Source organism: Vombatus ursinus, unplaced genomic scaffold (assembly GCF_900497805.2).
Source record: "Vombatus ursinus unplaced genomic scaffold, bare-nosed wombat genome assembly UNPS02010219.1, whole genome shotgun sequence".
NCBI lineage: Eukaryota > Metazoa > Chordata > Mammalia > Diprotodontia > Vombatidae > Vombatus > Vombatus ursinus.
Window position 1 is genome coordinate 4,153,948 of NW_020949997.1, and position 19,759 is coordinate 4,173,706.

At 34.6% G+C, this 19,759-nt stretch overlaps 1 protein-coding gene and 1 pseudogene across 1 annotated transcript in view; both read right to left on the bottom strand.

The window, feature by feature from the left end:
- The window catches only part of FZD3 (frizzled class receptor 3), a 79,214-nt gene that overhangs the window by 37,827 nt on the left and 21,628 nt on the right, over positions 1 to 19,759 (bottom strand). The window lies entirely within an intron of this gene.
- LOC114037105 lies at positions 15,297 to 15,711 on the bottom strand (annotated as a pseudogene).

Here is a 19,759-nt window from a genome sequence, read left to right on the forward strand (position 1 = left end):
TACATACAATGACTATGATAATGTAAATGGAAAGAACAAGAAACACAAAACAATACAAAATGAATTACAAAATTATAGAGTAAAAGCTTTGTCCCAAAGAAGAAATTTGAAAAGACACATCTTCCTACTCCTTGGCAGAGGTGGGTGTATAATGCTGCACAAGATGTCAGGTTTTTGGATATATTAATCAGTTTTGTAGAATTTTTTTCATTCCTTCCTCTTTTTAAAAAAATTCTTCATTATAAGCGATGGATCTCTGGAATGGGGGGGGGAATATGAGGGAATACCTAGGCAATTTAAAAATAAAAAAAATCAATAAAAATCTAATTTTTTTTTTGTTTTTAGGCAATTGGGGTTAAGTGACTTGCCCAGGGTTACACAGCTAGTGTCAAGCATTTGGTTTGAGGCCAGATTTGAACTCAGGTCCTCCTGACTTCAGGGCCGGTGCTCTCAAAATCTAATTTTTAAAAAGAGACCTGGATATGTTTCAGAAGGGTGAGGAAAAGAATAGATAGATAAGACAAAGACTGAGAAAAATGGAAAGTGGGGGAAATTTCATGAGGCAAACTTTGGAAGAAGATGGGAGACTATGGATCAAGCGTATAAGCAGAGGATTAATCTTAATAAGGAGAAGAGCTACTCTGTTCTCCTAGATTGGAGTAAGAGTAGAAGCTAGTAAAATAAAAGAAAATTCTGAGATTTTGAATAGAGAAGGAAAAGGAACTTCTTTAAAATGACAAAACTTTCTTTTGACCCAGCAATAGCACTTCGAGGGCTATATCCCAAAGAGATCACACAAATGGGAAAAAGACCCACATGTACAAAAATATTTATAGCAGCTCTTTTTGTGGTGGCAAAGAATTGGAAATTGAGAGGATGTCCATCAACTGGGGAATGGCTGAGCAAGTTGTGGTATATGAATGTGATGGAATACTAATGTGCTGTAAGAAATGATGAGCAGGTGGACTTCAGAAAAACCTGGAAAGACTTGTATGGTCTGATGCTGAGTGAAGTGCATAGAACCAGAAGAATGTTGTACACAATAACAGCCACATTGTTCAACGACTAATATTGATAGACTCATCCCTTCTCAGCAATGCAAGGATCTAAGACATCTCCAAAGGCCTCATGATGGAAAATGCTATCCACATCCAAAGAAAGAACTATGGAGTTTGAATGCAGAGTGAAGCATACTATTTGCTATTTTTTTTCTTCTGTTGTGTTTTGCTTCCTCTTTCTGGTGGTTCCTCCCATTGGTTCTAATTCTTACTTACAACATCACTAATGTGAAAATATGTTTAATAGGAATGTATATGTACAGCCTATATCAGACTGCATGCTATCTTGGGGAGGAAGGTGGGGAGGGAGGGGGAGAAAAATTTAAAACTCAAAAGCTTATGGAAGTGATTGTTGATAAATCAAAATAAATTTATAAAGTTAAAAAATGACAAAACTTTTTAGGAATACATTACACATGTGAAAAAATATACTTTTACATCAACAGAAGACTTATTATTTATAAAATACTGTCTTCAAGCAGGGGCTTTCAAGAACACCTGTCTGAATTGAGGCCATTTAGTGGTGTAAGGAGTTTTCTGTCTAGAGGGGCACAGTTGGTTTATGAAAGCCCAAGTTAATCTTGCTCGGAACACAGTATTTTTCTATGGTCTCTACTGCCTTAGTGAACTAACAACTTTTTAACTGAAAAGACAACTAGAAAAGAATCTAAATAATGTAAGTATTTCTATAAATAAGCAATCATTTAAATATAATGCGGGGAAACTCCACAGGGGTGGAGGTCAGATGTGGGTGACATTGGGCAAGTTGTTTCATTTTTCTCCACTGTAGTTTCTTTATCCATAAAATAAGAGAGGTTGGTATAGGAGATCTCTAAAGTCCCTCTTAACTCTAAATTTCATGAATCAATGACCATCTAAATCATTTAAGCCTTTTAAAACTATAGTAAAGTAAAAATAAGACTGGGCAGTTTCAGTACAAAAACTATAATAGTAAAGATGTTTAAAATCTTTGTTTTGCCTCTATTAAGTGGATGAAACTTGGGTTGTGTATTTTGAGTACGAAAGTTTCATGTTGAATATCTTTCTGAAAAAATGCTGACTTTTGCTTAAATAAATTAATAAGAATAAAACAGATTTATAAAATGAAAAATAACTTGCTAAAATTAAATTTTTGGTTTTTTGCAACCAACTAGAAGGGAGGGCAAGCAACCTCCCATTCTTTGTTTAAATTCAAATCAAGCAAGCTTTTGTGCTCCTTCTCCTTTCAAATTTCCATTCCTGTTGCCATAGGAACCCCCTTGCTGACAGCTCTTCAAGCATAGCAACAGGCCAAGCTTAGCTAGGGGTGTGAAGGAGTCAAAGGCCAGAATTTGACTCATGAGAATCAGAATGCCAACCTTTGTCACTCCACAAAGGGTCTGGTAACCATAGAAACTATAGGCTGTACAAGGCTGAATGGGTTTGAAATATCATCTCTACATCCGCAAAATGTGAAATCAAATGTGAAATGTGCTTAAAAATACACAAACACTAACCAGTTTCTCTGGGGATCAAGTTAGGAAAAGTCATAATTAGTTAAAATTATTTTTAAAAACATCTCTTTTATTTATATCTTTCAGTGAAAGATATAAGGTCCCCAACTTTACTTACCCTTTCATTAAATTATTTCTAATTTGCCTAACAAGTATAACCCCTGAAACTTCCTTTTCTGCCTTGTCTTGTCAATTTTAAAAAATTTCTTTCCAGCTTATGAAATGTTCAGCTATCCTAAAATCCAACTTACTGGTAGTTAAAATGTCTGTTTCTGAATGTTAAAAGAAGGAGCTCTTCCTCTATCTGTTTTTACGTTTGATTCTTCTTTAGGAAGCCTTTCCAAGACACTGATCACATGAGCTACTTCTGAATTAAAAATATCTTAGAAGATAAAATCCATACAAACTGTTAAAAAAACTACTTGGAGAAAATATCTAGTTTTTTTTAAAACTATATTAAAATTATATGAAAAAAGATAAATGTGAAAAATACAAATTAAATGTGTAAAACACTTTGAAAACCTCAAAGTACTATGCAAATGTGAACAATTATAAGCTAATGAAAATAGTGCTAAGCTATCTCAGCAAAATAATAATTGTACATATTCGTTATTATTTTTTTAAAACAAAACCAAAAAGCAACAGCTTTACAAGTACACAGACGTGGAAGGTAACAGAACAAAACAAATGTAGTAATTTGTTACTGTTGTTTTCTTAGCTTAATTGTATATATATGTATATATGTATATATAATATATATGTACAATCAAGAGGATAAATGGCTCAAATTTCAGTGTTTTGGTTGGAAATATACATTATTTGGTTCACTTGTGTCAGATGTAAATATATTTCTTGTAATGACAATACAACTTTAAAATAACTGAAGAGATTAAATTTTTTTATATCCATTTTACAAGTTTTTCAAAAGATAGTCTTGTTAAGTAATATGTAATTTTTCAAGGAAAATGGCTAAACATTTTAAATAGGTTATTTTGTTTAGAAGTCAGAAATAAACGTGGTCAATTTCCAAATCTCTGGCTTTGTCTTGAGTGGTTCTGGAGCCACTTTACCCCTCTGTCTCACAGTATTTAGAGAAATAAATTCATTATTACCCTAAGAAAAATAAAATAATAAAAAGAAATCTATACAAAAATATATAGATGTACATTTATATTTATATAAATAATTTTATTTTGGATTAGCAGTTGTTTTAGAATATCTTTTTTGTAGATTATTTTGAATTGATTCTTCAATCCCTCCAGGAATTGCTAAAAATCACAGAATAACAGAGTTGGACTACAGAGGCCATCTGGTCTAATTCATGCTTGAACAAGATTTAACTCTATAACATACGGAACATGTAGCCTTTGTTCAAGTAAAATGGAAACTGCTAATTCCTGAGTTCAGTTCATTCTACTTTTGGATTGCTCTGATTGTGAGGAAGTTTTTCCTTATATCAAATCTAAATTTACCTCTTTGCAACTTCTACCCACTGCTATTTGTTCTGCCTTCTCAGGCCAAATATAACAAATCTAATCTCTCTTCCACATAACAATCCTTCACATACAACTAACATGTCTCCCCTCCCAAGCCCCCTGCCCAAGTCTTCTCCATGCTATACATTCAACTAATCTTCCTAGGATATAAACTCAAGGCCCTTGACCATTCTGGTTGCTCTCCTCTGACTGTTCTTTAGTTTATCAGTGTCTTCCCTCAATTTTGCCCATAGCAGAAAAATACTTCAAGTTTGGCAAGGCCAGGCCTGATCACAATGGGCTTATTACCAAAATAATCCTGCATACTAAGCTCTTAAGGCAACCCAAGACTGACTTAATTATTGGTTGCCATATCGCACTGTTTATTCATTCAGCTTACAACACATGAAAGTCCTCAGAGACCTTTTGAAGACAAAATGTTTTAATAATCTATTTTCCTTTGAGGTTCACTCCATCTATCCATATTATCTAACCCAACCTTGTTTCAGTCATCTACTTGGCCTTTCTCCCATATTCCCCTTCCTTTTATAAGGAGTTTAAGATTTAGTTCACAATCTTTCTCCCATTCCCAACCCTTGCTCTTATATTTGGGCATCTCAATATAAAAACTAATGTCACTTCAAACACCCTGATCAACTTCAATTTCCATAATCTACATTCTTTGTACTCCCAAATCTATATATTTACCCCTCTTATCTCTCTTAAATTTCAATTGTGTACTGCCAACTGGTTATTTCCACCTGGATCTACAGTAGCCATCTGAAACTCAACATAATCAAAACAGAACTCATTACCTTTCCCTATTGCCTTCAATGCTCTCCTTTCTCCCTTCCACCTCTTACACCCTGTAGCTTCTTTCAAGACTCAGTTCAAGTGCCTCCTTCAAGAAATCAAGTGATTTCTTTAGTTATTAATTCCCCTTGCTCCAAATGGCTTATTTTTGTATATATTTTGTATTTATTATGTAGACATAATCCTCCAGACATACGCTCCTTGAGAGCAGAGACTATCTCATGTTTGCATCCTAGGACAGTGCCTGGAGTACATAGTAGACTAGTAATAATAACAATAACAATAGTTATCATTTACATAGTGTTTTAAGATTGTTGACAAAGTACTTTACAAGTTGTTTCCCTTGATCATCACAACTGTGAGACAGGTACTATTATTAGTCCAATTTAACACATGAAAAAACTAAAGCCAAGGGAGGTTAAGTGACTTCCCCGGGACTACAAAGCTAGTAAGTGTCTGAGGCAGGATTTGAACTCAGGTCTTCCTGACTCCAAGTCCAACATTCTTCATTGAGTGACCTAACTACCTATATGGAAGATCCTTAATAAATGCTTGTTGACTGAATTCTCTCAAAACTTGTTGCTCCAAAATGTTGAGGAAAAAACCATCTCTCTGTTCAATCAAAGTTACAACCTTGGAATGACTCTTCATTATTTCCTAATCCCCATATCCAATTTATTGCAAAGTCCAAGCAATTCTAACTCCATAGAATATTTCACCCATCCCATTCTTTCTACTCATATGGCTACCACCCTAGTTCCCTCATTACCCTAGGCTCTCATCAATTCTCACCTGGCCTATTTCAACAGCCTTCTAAATTGGCCTCCCTGATTCCCATCTCTTTACTCTAATCCATTTTCTAGACAACTGCCAAAATAATCTTCCTAAAATATAGATCTGACCATGTCACTCCATTGTTTGAACATCCTCAATGATTCCTTTTGCCTCTAAGATAAAATACAAATTCCTCAGCTGGGCACTTAAAGCTCTTTACATTCTGGTTCCAGCATATGTTTCCAGACTCATTTCACATTACTTCCTTTCAGACACTACATTCTAACCAAAACGGCTTCTTTCTGTTGTTTCCTGACCTCAGAACACCTTTATACCACTTGTCTCTTGTACCTGGAAAGTACTTATTCCTCACCTCTGTCTCTTGGAAGACTTAGCTTCATTCGTTTGTGGCTCAATTTAAATACACTACATCCTCTGGAAAACCTTTCGTAATCCCTTTAGTTGTTAGTGCTCCCTCTTGTCTTCCAATTAGCTTGTTTCTGCTTATCAGGGTAAATGCTGTATAAGATTTGGAGTCAGAGAACCTGGGTCTGAATCTTGACTCTGCCACTCACTCCCTTGTGTGACCAAATCACTCGATTTCTCTAGGCCTCACTTAGGATTTCTTATCTATAAAACAAAGGGGTTGGACTAGATGATCCCTAAGATCCCTGCAGTTTAAATGCTATGATTCTATGAATCCCAGTTGTTGTTGTTCAGTTGTTGAGTTGTGTCCAACTTTTTGTGACCCCGTGGACCATATCACACCAATACTCTCCATGGAGTTTTCTTGGCAAAGATTACTGGAGTAGTTTATCATCTCCTTCTTCAGTGGATTAAGGCAAAGAGGTTAAGTGATTTACCCTGGGTCACAGAGCTAGTAAATGTCTGAGGATGGCTTTGAACTTGGGTCTTCCTGACTGGAGGCCCAGAGCTCTAACCACTGAGCAACCTTGCTGCCTCATGAATCCTAGAACTGTAGTATATAAGCACCTTGAAAGCAGGGACTACTTTCTACATCATCTCTGTATCTCCAACACCTAGTAGTGCTTTACACATAGTAGGCATTTAATAATTGCTTGTTGAATTACACTGAACCTCATCTCACAAATTCACAAAGCAAATAGTCTAACAAAAAGTTAATAGTCACCTCTTTTCTATTTTAATTAATCTGTATACCACAGCCTAGAGTACCCTAATTTCTACAAATACCTGAAAAATCAAATTACAGGTTAAAAGCATGAAAATTTCTCACTTTAATTAAAAGTTTTCAACATAATTTCTATTTACCTAAAAATAACCCTCAAGCAAGATAGAGGGGCCAGGTCCCTGGTTTTTAGATTACTATATGTATCTTCATAAGGGCAGTGCTCTTTATAGCTCTGGCTGCCTATGATGTCTTAGGTATAAAGTATGTGCTAAGTAAAACTGCTACTTTCAAAAGGCTCTCTAGGTATTTTCTCAGGCCAGAAAGAAACTAATAGAATTCATTTAAGGGAATCCAACTCTGGTGCCACTAAGAAGCATTAGAGTTCACTTCATATCAAAGATGTTGGCACACTGCAAAATCTATCAGATTCTTCTCATGTTGGAAAAGCTTCAAGTATGGGTCCAGCAATGGACCCATATGTTATGGGTATGTTATTTAAGGACCAGATTACCTAAATTTAGAGAGGCTCTTCACCCGATTGACTGCAGGGTGATACATTTTCCAACTATGACAACCCTCAAAGACCATTGTTAAATTACAGTGAGGTTTAAATTTGCAACGGTTAAAAATGGCCTATATAACAAAATTGCACTTCCTTGAATTAAGTTCTCTTTTTGTTTCTCCTTTTTTTCCTTTTCTTCCTCTACTTCTTTTATCCCTCTTTTCATGCTTTCCTTATCTTTCCTATTCTTTAAAAGTTTGCTTCTCTATCAACTCAAAGATTAAACTACAGTGGAAGTATTAGTGGCTGGGTCTCCTCAATGACAAAAAAAAAAGGGGGGTAAGTATCTATAACCTCTTCCAGGAGCTGATCCTATCCATGTAATAGGCTGGAACTGTGAAGGGCTAAAATCATGCCCCTGGGGAACCCATTATTCCAGTTACTTGATAAAGCAATGTGGTCATACCATTATCTACTCCCTCCAAAAAAAGGAGAGGAGGGGGATAAAACAACTCCTTCCACCTGATGCTAGCAAGATCTTAACTCCCTAACACTAGTCAAGAGAAGCAGTGCATCCTGTACTGTTCAAGCTTCAAATATATTTCCCATCACCAGTTTAAACATGGCTTCATTAAACATAGTGTGAGAGGCAACAAAGAATAATGATGCTTCACATTTGCACAGCACTTTAAATTTTCGCAGAGATCCACACACCTATATTTACATTACTAGCTGTGTAACCTAGGTGAGGTCATCTAACCTTAGAGCTTTTTAGTTTCCTCATCTGTTTAAAATGGAATTAATAGCAGCATCCTACTTAGGTGGTTGTATCAAATGAGCTAACACATGTAAAGATTTCAAATGAACTCTGAAAACTTAAAGAACTATTTAAATGTCAGCTATTTTTATTATTATCTCTATTTTCATGATAATTCAATTGAACAGGTCTATGAAATAGGGAAAGCAGATATATACGCATAGGAGAAACTAAGGAACAGAGAAATTAAACGATTTGCCTAAGGTCACACAGCAAGTGACTAGCATAATTAGGATTAATTAGAACATAGGTTTCCAGAATCTTGCCCCAGTGTTCTTCCATTACACAATGCTTCTTTCCCCTTTAACCCTGTACTAAAACAGACAGTATATGGGGAAAGTTTTCAAGTTCTTTAATGCACCTAATTATGATTACCTCATTATGTGTAGGCTCAAAATTGTTTCATGATGGATAGCTCTTAATATTTCAATTTGTTTATTAGCCCGCTCAAAATGACCTGAGAAGTTCTAATGAAGGGATAATCAAAGGTCACTGATATATAAGGGGGGAAAAAGAGCTACAACCAATTAAAAATTAATTGTGGTAATATAATTTTTAAATTTTTATTTTATTTTTCTCAATTACATGTAAAACTTTGGAAGATTTTTAAAAATTTGGTTTTTTTTTTAAATTTTGAGTTAGAAATTCTCTCCCTTCCTCTATCCCCTCCCCCTGCCTTAAGAAGGCAAGCAATTTGATGCAGATTATACATGTGAAGTCATGTAAAACACATTTCCACATTAGCCATGTTGCAAAAGAAAACCCAAACCAAAAAAGAAAGGTTTAAAAAGCATGCTTCAATATGCATTCAGACTCCATCAGTTCTTTCTCTAGAGGTGCATTTTTCATCTTAAGTCCTTTGGAATTATCTTGGATCATTGCATTGCTGAGAATAACTAAGTCATTTACAGTTGATCATCATACAATATTGCTGTTACTATGTATAATGTTCTCCTGGTTCTGCTGACATCATTTTGCATCAGTTCATGTAAGTTTTTCCAGGTTTTTCCTGAAAGTATCATGCTCTTCATGAACAATAGTATTCAATCACAATCATATAACACAACATGTTCAGCCATTACCCAATTAATGGACATCTCCTCAATTCCAATTCCTTCCCACCACAAAAAGAGCTACTATAAATATTTTTGTATGTATAGATCTTTTTCCTTTTTCTTTGATCTCTTTGGGATACAGACCTAGTAGTGGTATTGCTGGGTAAAAGGGTATGTACAGTTTATAGAACTTTGGAAATAGTTCCAAATTGTTCTCCATAATGGTTGGATCAGTTCACAACTCCACCAACAGTGCATTAGTGTCCCAAATTTTATATACCCCCTCCAACATGTCATTTTCCTTCCCTGCCATATTAATCAATCTGACAGGTGTGAGGAGGTACCTCAGAGTTGTTTTAATTTACATTTTTCTAGTTAATAGTGATTTAGAGCATTTTAAAAATATGACTATAGATAGTTTTGATTTCTTCTTCTGAAAACTGTCTGTTCATATCACTTTGAATGTTTGTTAATTGGAAAATGATTTGTATTCTTACAAATTTGACTCAGTTCTCTAGATATTTGAGAAATGAGGCCTTTATCAGAGAATCTGCAGTAAAAAAAAAAATTTCCCCAGTTTTCTGCTTTCCTTCTAATCCTAGCTGCATTGGTTGTGTTTGTGCAAAATCTTTTTTAATTTAATGTAATAAAAATTATCCATTTTATATTTCATAATGCTCTCTATCTCTTGTTTAGTCATAAATTCTTCCCTTATCCATAGGTCTGATAGGTAAAATTTTCCATGCTAATTTGCTTATATCACCCTTTATGTCTAAACCATTTTGACCTTACCTTGGTATATGGTGTGAGATGCTGGTCTATACCTAGTTTCTACCAAATTGCTTTCCAATTTTCCCAGTATTTTTTATCAAATAGCGAGTTCTTGTCCCAAAAGCTTGATCTTTGGGTTTATCAAACACTATATTACTATGGTCATTTACTACTGTAAATGTAGTACTAATTACTAAACCTAATCTATTCCACTAATCTACCACTCTATTTCTTAGCCAGTACCAGATTGTTTTGATGATTACTACTTTAAAATACAGTTTAAGATCTGATACTGGTAGGCCACCTACCTTCACATTTTTTTCACTGATTCCCTTGATGTTCTTAACCTTTTGTTCTTCCAGATGAATTTTGTTATTGGTAATATATATATATTTTTAAAGAAAAGCAATTCAGTGAAACCTAAACTAAAGGAATATATACTTTAATATTCAGTAACTTCCATGCAAAGATAGGTATAGAGGGCAATGGTATAGAAGCCAAAGGTTTGTGGTTGACTACATAGAAATCTGACATTTATCACAGAAAAGAATAAAGAGGCACTGGACATGGCAAGCACTAAAGAAGATCACAAACAATGAAATTGAATACATTTTTTATCATATTTTAATAGTCATGAAATGACAAGTTAGAAAAAACAATTAGATTAATGACTGCCATTCCAGAATCAAATGTCTCTGTATAGTCAGACCACCAACTTGTCAGAGCAAAGATAAACATAAATACCAAACTAGAAAAAAAATGAAAACATGGACTGTAATTGAGGCAACCTCAACCTGAAATAGGTTTCAGATTTTATTCAATTACTGAAATAAACTGTTAATACTGAAAAAAAGAAAAATGAACATAAATATGTAAATGATCATTTCCTATGGAAGTTTAGTTGATATAAATCAATTACCAACAAGAGGAGACTAAAGAGTCATTAAGTCTACCTATGCTAGATAAAGATATGGCAGCCAGGGGCAATAGGGCCTTACATATAGTAAGTGATTAATAAACATTTGTTTAACTGGACACCAGTTTAGAATATGAATTCATTTATAAAATTTTATGAAAGAGGATGGAAGATTATAAGCAGTATCATCCATAAGGCTACAAGAAAGAGTTGTGACAAAATTGAGTTTAAAGAAAGCTTGGCAAGAGATCGAAATAAGCAAAATCATACTGAAAGCATAAGAATAAAACTGAAAAGGCAAAAATAGATGGGAAAAAAAGGAAAAGGGAAGTCAAGATTTCTATAATAAGTTTTAAAAAAGATTTTCAATAAGAGTCCAACCATAAAATTAAGCACTAACATCATTTGTCTATAGGCTGTATGTACTCCGGACTTCTTCTACCATGCCTTAGCTCCTCATCCTGAAGACTCATTCCAATTGTGGAATTCATACATTAGAAGTACCTTCTACCCCTGTAGCACTTTTCTCTGATTGGATGGCTCCTCCCCAAACCTCTATTTAAGGTGAATGCTCAGGCCAGCCCTAACTTATCCCTCTCTAAGCTGCACTCCAGACTTTCTCTACCATGTACCTTCTCCCTCTAGTCTTTTTCAGTTTCTTCTATGTGTTGTATTCTCCATTAGAACGTAAGCTCCTTGAGGGCAGGGATTGTTTCTTTCTACTAGTATTTGTGTTCCCAGAGTTTAGCACAGCTCCTGGCACAGAGAAATTGGTTAGAAAATGCTTATTGACTAAAATCATAGTCCTGGATGTGTTCCTGAGAATATAGCAGTGAAGAAAAGATGGGAAGATAGCAGAACTAAACCAAAAATATACAGAGGTTTATTTTGGAGGTGGCAACAGAATGCAAAATTCCTAAGGATGGAGGTTGTTCTTACTTTCACATTTGGGTTCCCTATATCTAGTAGAGTGCCTGGAACATAGTAGGCACTTAATAAATGCTTGTTGATTGATGACATAATTTTGAAGACATTAAGAAATTGATTCTTAAAGAGGACAGAAAAGGATAGGAATAAATCTCAAGCTTGATTAGTCCTGTTTTCCTCCCCAACAGCAACCAAGAAAATATCATTAACTATCAACTCATACATTTATTTTCCTATCTACATAAAATTCTAATTAAAATACAATAATCTATACTCATATCCTGGGCATCCCTAATGAAAACAAGATGGCAACAGGGAGGTTTTTGAAAATGATGTTCTATAGCTTGTAATGATATTCTACAGACTATAAAGATGTTGATGACGACTATTACTACAGTTATCCCTTCCATATCATGATTTTCCCCATTATGGTTTCAAAATATTGTGGGTCAGCATAAGAAATTAAATGGGAATTTTTTGGGAGTTTTGCAGAAGCTACAGATGACACAAAACATTTAAAAACTCAGAAATGCATAAAATATATATATAGTATTGTATAATATAGCCTATGACCAAATACTCAACCCTAAATTTTACAATAAGTTACTGTAAACATTCTGCCAAAAAAAAAAAAAAAAGAAAAAAATTCTGATGACTTCTCTGGTATGAAGGGGGGGCCAAAAAATTTTACATGGATTTTCCAGATCATGGGGGCACCACACCCTATCCCCCATGATGTGGAAGGGATTTTTCAGCCCTTTGACTGAATCCAAACTTCACAAAACAAATCTCCTTAATAAAAGGATTTGTTCTGTAAAACTTGGACTTAGTCAAAAGGCCGCACCCAAGGACTAGAGGGCCACATGTGGCCTCAAGGTCGTAGGTTTCCCACCCCTATTCTAAATAATAATAATAAGATGATGACAATAATAATAATAGCTAGTATTTATATGGTGCCCACTATGTGGTAGGCACTGTGCTAAGCACTTTAAAAATACTATTTTGATCTTCCCTCACAACAACCCTGGGAGGTAGGTACTATTATTGTCTCCATTTTAAAGTTGAGGAAACTGAGGTAAATAGATTGTAAGTGACTTGCCCAAGGTACACAGCTAGTTAATATCTGAGGTTGGATTTGAACTCAGGACTTCCTGATTCCAGGTCCCATGCTCTACCCACTGTGCAACCTAGCTTCAAAAAAAGGTATATAGCTTATTAAATACCTTTACAATCAAAGAAGTCAATCAAAAAGAATTCATTAAATACCTACTATTTTCGAGGAACTATGATAACACTGGAGATACTAACACAAAAATGGAACAGCTGCTCTCAAGAAGTTTTCAATTGGGAGAGATATTTACCTATGCAAATGTATATATAAGTACATACAGAATATATACAAAATAAATGCAAAATTGTTTAGGAATTTACGGACTAGGGAGGATCAGGAAAGGCTTCATGTAAAAGACAGTGCTTGAACTGAATCTTGAAGGAAACAAAGGCTTCAAAGAAGCAGAAGTAAAGGGGGAGGGCATTGCAGGCATATGGAATGCCCAGTACAATGACATGAAAATGGAAGATGGAGTATCATATGTAAAGAACAGCAAAAAGGCTTGTTTGGCTAGCTCATAGCACAAAGGAAGGGAAATAATGTATAATAAAGCTAAAAAAGTAGTTTGGGGCTAGGTTGTAAAGGGCTTTAAAAGCTAAACAGAGAAATTCTCATTTTAATCTAGAGTTCATTATGTAGTGGAGTGACATGGCCAGGCCTGTGCTGAGCAAAATCCATTTGGCAGCCACATAGTAAATGGATTGGAGTAGGAGTGTCTTGAGGCAAGAGGACCAATAAGTAAGGTACTGTCGTATTTTAAGAAAAGGGTGATGAGGTCCTTATTGAAGGTGGTGGCTATGTGAGCAGTGAAAAGGGAAGAATGTGAGCAAGGTCGTGAGTATAGCATTGGTATGATTTAGCAACTGATTGAAAGGGCTGAAGAAGACAAGATCCCACTGTGCTTATTTGCTGACTATTAAAAAGCATTTTTCTTGGTAGATCAAAAGGCAACCTTAAAAGCTGAGTCAACACTTTATGTTTTTTTTCCTACATATAAATCAAAATAGTACAACATACACAGAAGAAGCATGGCTTCCTGGATCCTGAACCATGTATCTGTAATAAATCTGGAAAACTAGGAGATATTCTGAGAGAAGTTAGGTTTAGATCAACATCTCACACCATATACCAAAAAAAGCTCCAAATGCATACGTGACTTAGATATAAAAAGTCACATTATAAATAGATTAGAGGAGCATAGAAGAAATTACCTTTCAGATCTATGGAAAGAATAAGAGTTCATGATCAAACAAGGGTGAGAGAATCAGAGAAGATAAAAAAGACAACGTTGATTATAGAAAATTAAATAGTTTTCATACAAACAAAACTATTATAAAATTAGAAGGGAAACAGGCAACTAGGTTAAAAAAATCTTTGCAGCAAATTTCTCTGTCAAAGGACTCATTTCTTTTTTTCTTTTTTTTACTTAAAAGTTATCTTTTATTATATTGAATTCAATAATGCTTTTCTAGACATTGTAGTTTTCCAGAAACTATCTGGTTATGATCATGTCATCTCTTTAAAAACGTAATACATAATTTATGGAATAAGTTTCTGTACTTTTTAAAATGCAAAAAACCTCAGGCAACTTTCCTAGTTATAATCTATATGCTTACTATCAAACTGCCAAACTTTAATTTAGTTCAGGTTACTCTTGAAAGCTAAAATATGCAAATAATTCGAATATCTTTACAAAAGTATAAAACTAATTTATCAAGAAGAAATAAAGTTATCATTCTTGTTATTCTTGTTGAAGAAAGAAAACATCCTCAAGATTCCAAATATGTAACAATGATAAAAAATTATGCAAAGGTGTACTGTTTACATACTTAACTTTTGGTCTCAGCAACCACTTCATCTCATTTATAGGTAGAGTCTTATATACATACTCTTAAGTTTTGTGTCTTTTTGGTACTATTGCTAGACTCGATACTTGACACTCTCAAATAAATAGTATAAAATTTGACAAAAAAAATCTTTTCTTCAGCACTATGAATATTGCCTATATTTATAAATTGTTAAAATCCATGTATATGCTATAAATTTTGTTTATTATTGTGAGCCAACTTTTATATTTCGGTTTAAGATCTGTTAACCAAATCAACTGTATGACATTTGCCTAATTTACAGTTCAATTAAGAAGATTATATTAGACTACTCAAAGTAGAATCTTCTAAACAAATTTTAAAGCAAAAATAATTGTCAGGGCACTTCATCTAACATTCTTCATAAATACAGTATTTTTCCAAAGTATAAGTTATTTTGGTTGGATCATCTGCAACAATGACAACAAAAGGTGCCCTATAATCCTTCTAACTAGAAAGGAAGTTAATTTACTGAGGCTTAGAAAGCCAAGGCTACACACAGCAGACTTGAATGGCACTTAGTTCTTTACAATGCATACTATGACATCACATATTTAAGTTTTCTGTATTCAGCTTAGAAGGTGTTTCTTCCCAAGAAATTGAACTTTTCTGTCAAATGCACTTAACTGAACAGATGAATTTGGTTCATAAAATGATTCATTGCAAACTTTATATATAAATCACAGACATCACTAAATAAGTTCTTTTTCCATCTTCTTGTCTTACATCACAAAGCATAATAAATCTCATATAACTTGCAGTAACAAAAGCAGAAACAAACTACTCATTGAATTTGTCCACAGTTTTCAGGTACATATTGTTAGTCACATATTTTTATCTCCTAGGTCAAGGGCTACATGAGGTATAGAGGTTCAAATGACAATGGTCATCCTTAGATTCTACTTTTCCAGCTAGTAAAAATTCCATTTCAAAAACTGGATTATTATGATGGCCTACAATTACAAAGTAGAAGCTTCCAGACATCGTCTCCGGCATACAGGTCCTGTGGGCAGGATGTGGCACCTGCACCGACCATTTATTCAGGCTCTAACTAGAACCTCTATAATAGTCCAAAGGACTCATATGGAACTGATTCAAATTTATAAGAATATGAGCCACTCCTAAATTGATAAAATGATAAAGAATAATTTAGGCAGCTTTCTAAAGAAGAAATAGAAGCAATCAACAGTCATATGAAAATATGCTCCAAATCATTAATAATTAGAGAATGCAAATTAAGCCATTCTGAGGAATTAGCTGACACCCATCAGATTGGCAAAACTGACCAAAAAAAGGACAGTGATAAATGTTGGTGGGGCTTCAGGAAAACAGGTAAATTAATGTACTGTTGATGGTGCTGTGAACTGCTCAAGCTACTCTGGCAAGGAATTTGAAACTCTGATCCAAAAGTTACTAAACTGTGCATTCCCGTTGACCTAGTTCTACTGCTACTAAGCCTATACCCCTAAAAGATCAAAGGAGGAGGAAAAGTACCCACATATGCAAAAATATTTATAGCAGCTCTTTTTGTGGTAACAAAAGATTGGAAGCTGGGAAGGGAGGGGGTGCTCATCAGTAGGGAATGACAATAAATTATGATATATGAACGTAATAGAATACTACTGTGCTATAAGATATTTTAAAGCAGACAGTTCTAGAAAAACCTGGGAAAACTGGTATAAACTGGTAGAGAATGAAATGAGCAGAACCAGATTAACTTCCACAACAACAACGTAAAAATGAATAATTCTGAAAGACTTAAGAACTCTGATCAATGTAATGACCAATCATGATTCCAGAGGACTGATCATGAGGAATGCCACCCACATCCTGAGAGAGAGTTGATAGACTCAATATGATAAATGGGATATAATATTTTTTAACATGACTAATGTATGAATTTGTTATGCTTGTCTATATATATATTTGTGGGGTTTTTCTTCTCATTAGGGAGGAAAGAAAAACGGGAAAGAGAAAAAAACACTTGAAATGCTCAAATTAGAACTTAAGGAAACAAGTCACTTGGTCAAGATGAGGTAGAGGACAAGTGAAAAATCACTTTTAATATCTGGAATACCTACTTCAAACATCTGATAATAAAATTACCTCTATTACATTCTAACACTTTGTACATGACATCCTTGAAAAGTTCCTGAATGGATCTGTGATAGCCTAGTACAACAATATTTTGATTTTTACTTCAAATCTAACATAGCTTACTTACCGTATTTGTGCTGTTCTTTACCACCCCTGGGAATATCACCTCCATGCCACAGCAGGAAAATGCATGCCCTATCAAAAGCAGGTTGAGTTTCTTGACGATATTAGTTTCCATTAAAGGACCCATATAAAGAAGTCATTATCAAAGACTCCCTCTAAAATCCTGGGAGGTGTAACATTTTAGAAAACCAGAAATTTTATTTTAGTGGTTTTCCACTTTGTTGTTAAGGGGAAAAAACCATCACAAAAGTTCAAATGACACTTGATGACCTAACAGGCAATCACCTTAACTGCCTTCACTCTCTCCTTGTTCTAATCTCCTTTAATGAAAACAGATGCCTCATTCTGAGACATAGAAGATATGTTATCAGTATGTCAATAATTATGCCTTCTATTTCTGTCAGTTAAATTCCACAAAGAATATAGCTAAAAAAAAGGAGACAGAGAACAGACAATTATTAAAGTGACATAAAAATCATAGTACTTCCTACAGGGTACACGATACTTTCATGGGTGGATCAGTTATCAAAATCTGGAGCAGTTCAAGGCCATGAAATGACTAAGACACTCCAATGTGGCTCTATTCATTTCTCAATTTCAGTTCCTGATAACATACTGCATATTTTAAGCCCTTCAAAATAAAACAAGATTAACTGGCAAAGTTAGCATGGCACTAATATAATTGAATCTACATGATTTCAGGCCTGACTTACTACTGTATATTAAGAAAAATATGATAAACTCTGGTTCTGTTGTTAATAAACTGCCATTCCTATTAGACTTCTTCCTCTCATAGTCCTTCTATCTTCTTCCACTCACAGAAACTTTGCTCTCTCAAGAAGACAGTGTAGCCCTGGCCACATTCTACAGCAATGAATGCACCTTATCTCAAGTCTAACCCCTCTAAGTACTGAGGCACCTTCTCTCAGGTCTACCTACATATTGGGCCATGATGAGTAGGAATATTTTTTGCTTCCAGAACCTCCTTCTGCTACTATTACCAAGAAAACTCTCCTTTAAGGTTTACTCCATCTATCTGTATCACCTTATCCAGATCCTATTCTGTCCTGGTTCTTTCGTCTTAACTGTCTAACTGGGAGCCCTGGATTTTGGCTATGATATTCCTGGGAGTTTTCATTTCAAGATTTTCAGGAGATCATCAGTGGATTCTCTCAATGTCTACTTTTCTTGTTCTATGATACCTGGCCAAATTTTTTCTTTTATGGTTTCTTTAAATATTATGTCTAAGCTCTTTTTTTGTTCATAGCTTTCAGGTGATCCATTGATTCTAGGTTTTCTGTTTTCTAGGTTAGTTGTTTTCCTATAAGATACTTCACATTTTCTTCTATTTCTCAGTCTTTTGACTTTATTTTATTATTAATTGATGTCTCATGGAGTCATTGGGGGCAGCTAGATGGTTCAGTGGATAGAGCCCTGGGCCTGAAGTCAGGAAGACCTGAGTTCAAATCTGCCCTCAGGCACTTACTTACTGGCTGTATGACCCTGGGCAAGTCATTTAACTTGTTTGCCTTGTAGTTTATGCTTTGTTTTCAAAAAGAACCAATGATATCATGAGGTGACAGTTTTGACTTGTGTGTGAATTGGATTTAAGTGAGGCAGGATTGCACAAAGTCAACAACTTCACTCTCTTTTCCAGAGTCATCAAAGTCTAGTGGCCAGACAAAAGTCAAGATGATTGACACTATTAGCCCTCATATGATTATTTCAATAGATGCAGAAAAAACTTTTGACAAGATATAACATAAATTCCTGTTAAAAGCCCTTGAAAGCACAGTAATATATAGAGCTTTCCTTTAAGTTTTAAGTAGCACCCACCTAAAACCAAGAGCTATGGGGACAAGCTTTCCCAATAAGAATAGGAGTAAAGCAAATATATTCATTATCACCATTACTATCCAATACTGTAATAGAAATCCTAGCTATAGCAATGAGCCAAGAAAAGGAAAGTGAAGGATCAAGCATAAGCAAAGAAGAAACAAAATGATCACTTGTGAAAATGATATGATGACTTAGAGATCCCTGCAGAGTCAACTAAAAAACTAATTGAAACAATGATGTCAGCAAAGTTGCAAGATATAAATATGTTAGCAACAAAATCCAGCAGGAAAAAATAGAAAGAGAAATTCCATTTAAAATAACTACAGACAACATAACATACTTGGGAGTCTACCTGCCAAGACAAACACAGAAATAACATGAACATAATTACAAAATACTCTTTACACATATAAAGGCAGCTCTGCATAATTGGGGAAATATTAATTGCTCATGGGTAGGTTGCACCAACATAATAAAAATTACCATACTAAGTTAATTTACTTATTCCATGCCATCCCAATCAAACTATCAAAGGATTACTTAATAGAACCAGAAGAAAACTACTATATTACACAGAAAAAACAAAAGGTCAAGAATATCCAAGGAATCAATTTAAAAACAAAAAAAAAATGAGAAGGGAACTTAGCAGTGCCAGATCTCAAACTATACTACAAAGTTGTAATCATTAAAATAATTTGGTACTGAGCAAGAAATGGAAAGGTTGATCAGTGGAACAGATTAGGTACATCATGTACAGAAGCAAATGAGCACAGTAATCTAGCTTTCGAAAAACCCAAAGATACCCACTACTGGGAAAAGAACTCAAGAGTGAACAAAAACTTTTAGAAAAACTGTAAAAATTGTCTGGTAGAAACTGGGACCAATATTTACTCACCATATATCAAAATAAACTCAAAATAGGTCTGTGATTTAGAATAAAGGGTGATATCAGTAGCAAATTAGTGGTCCATGG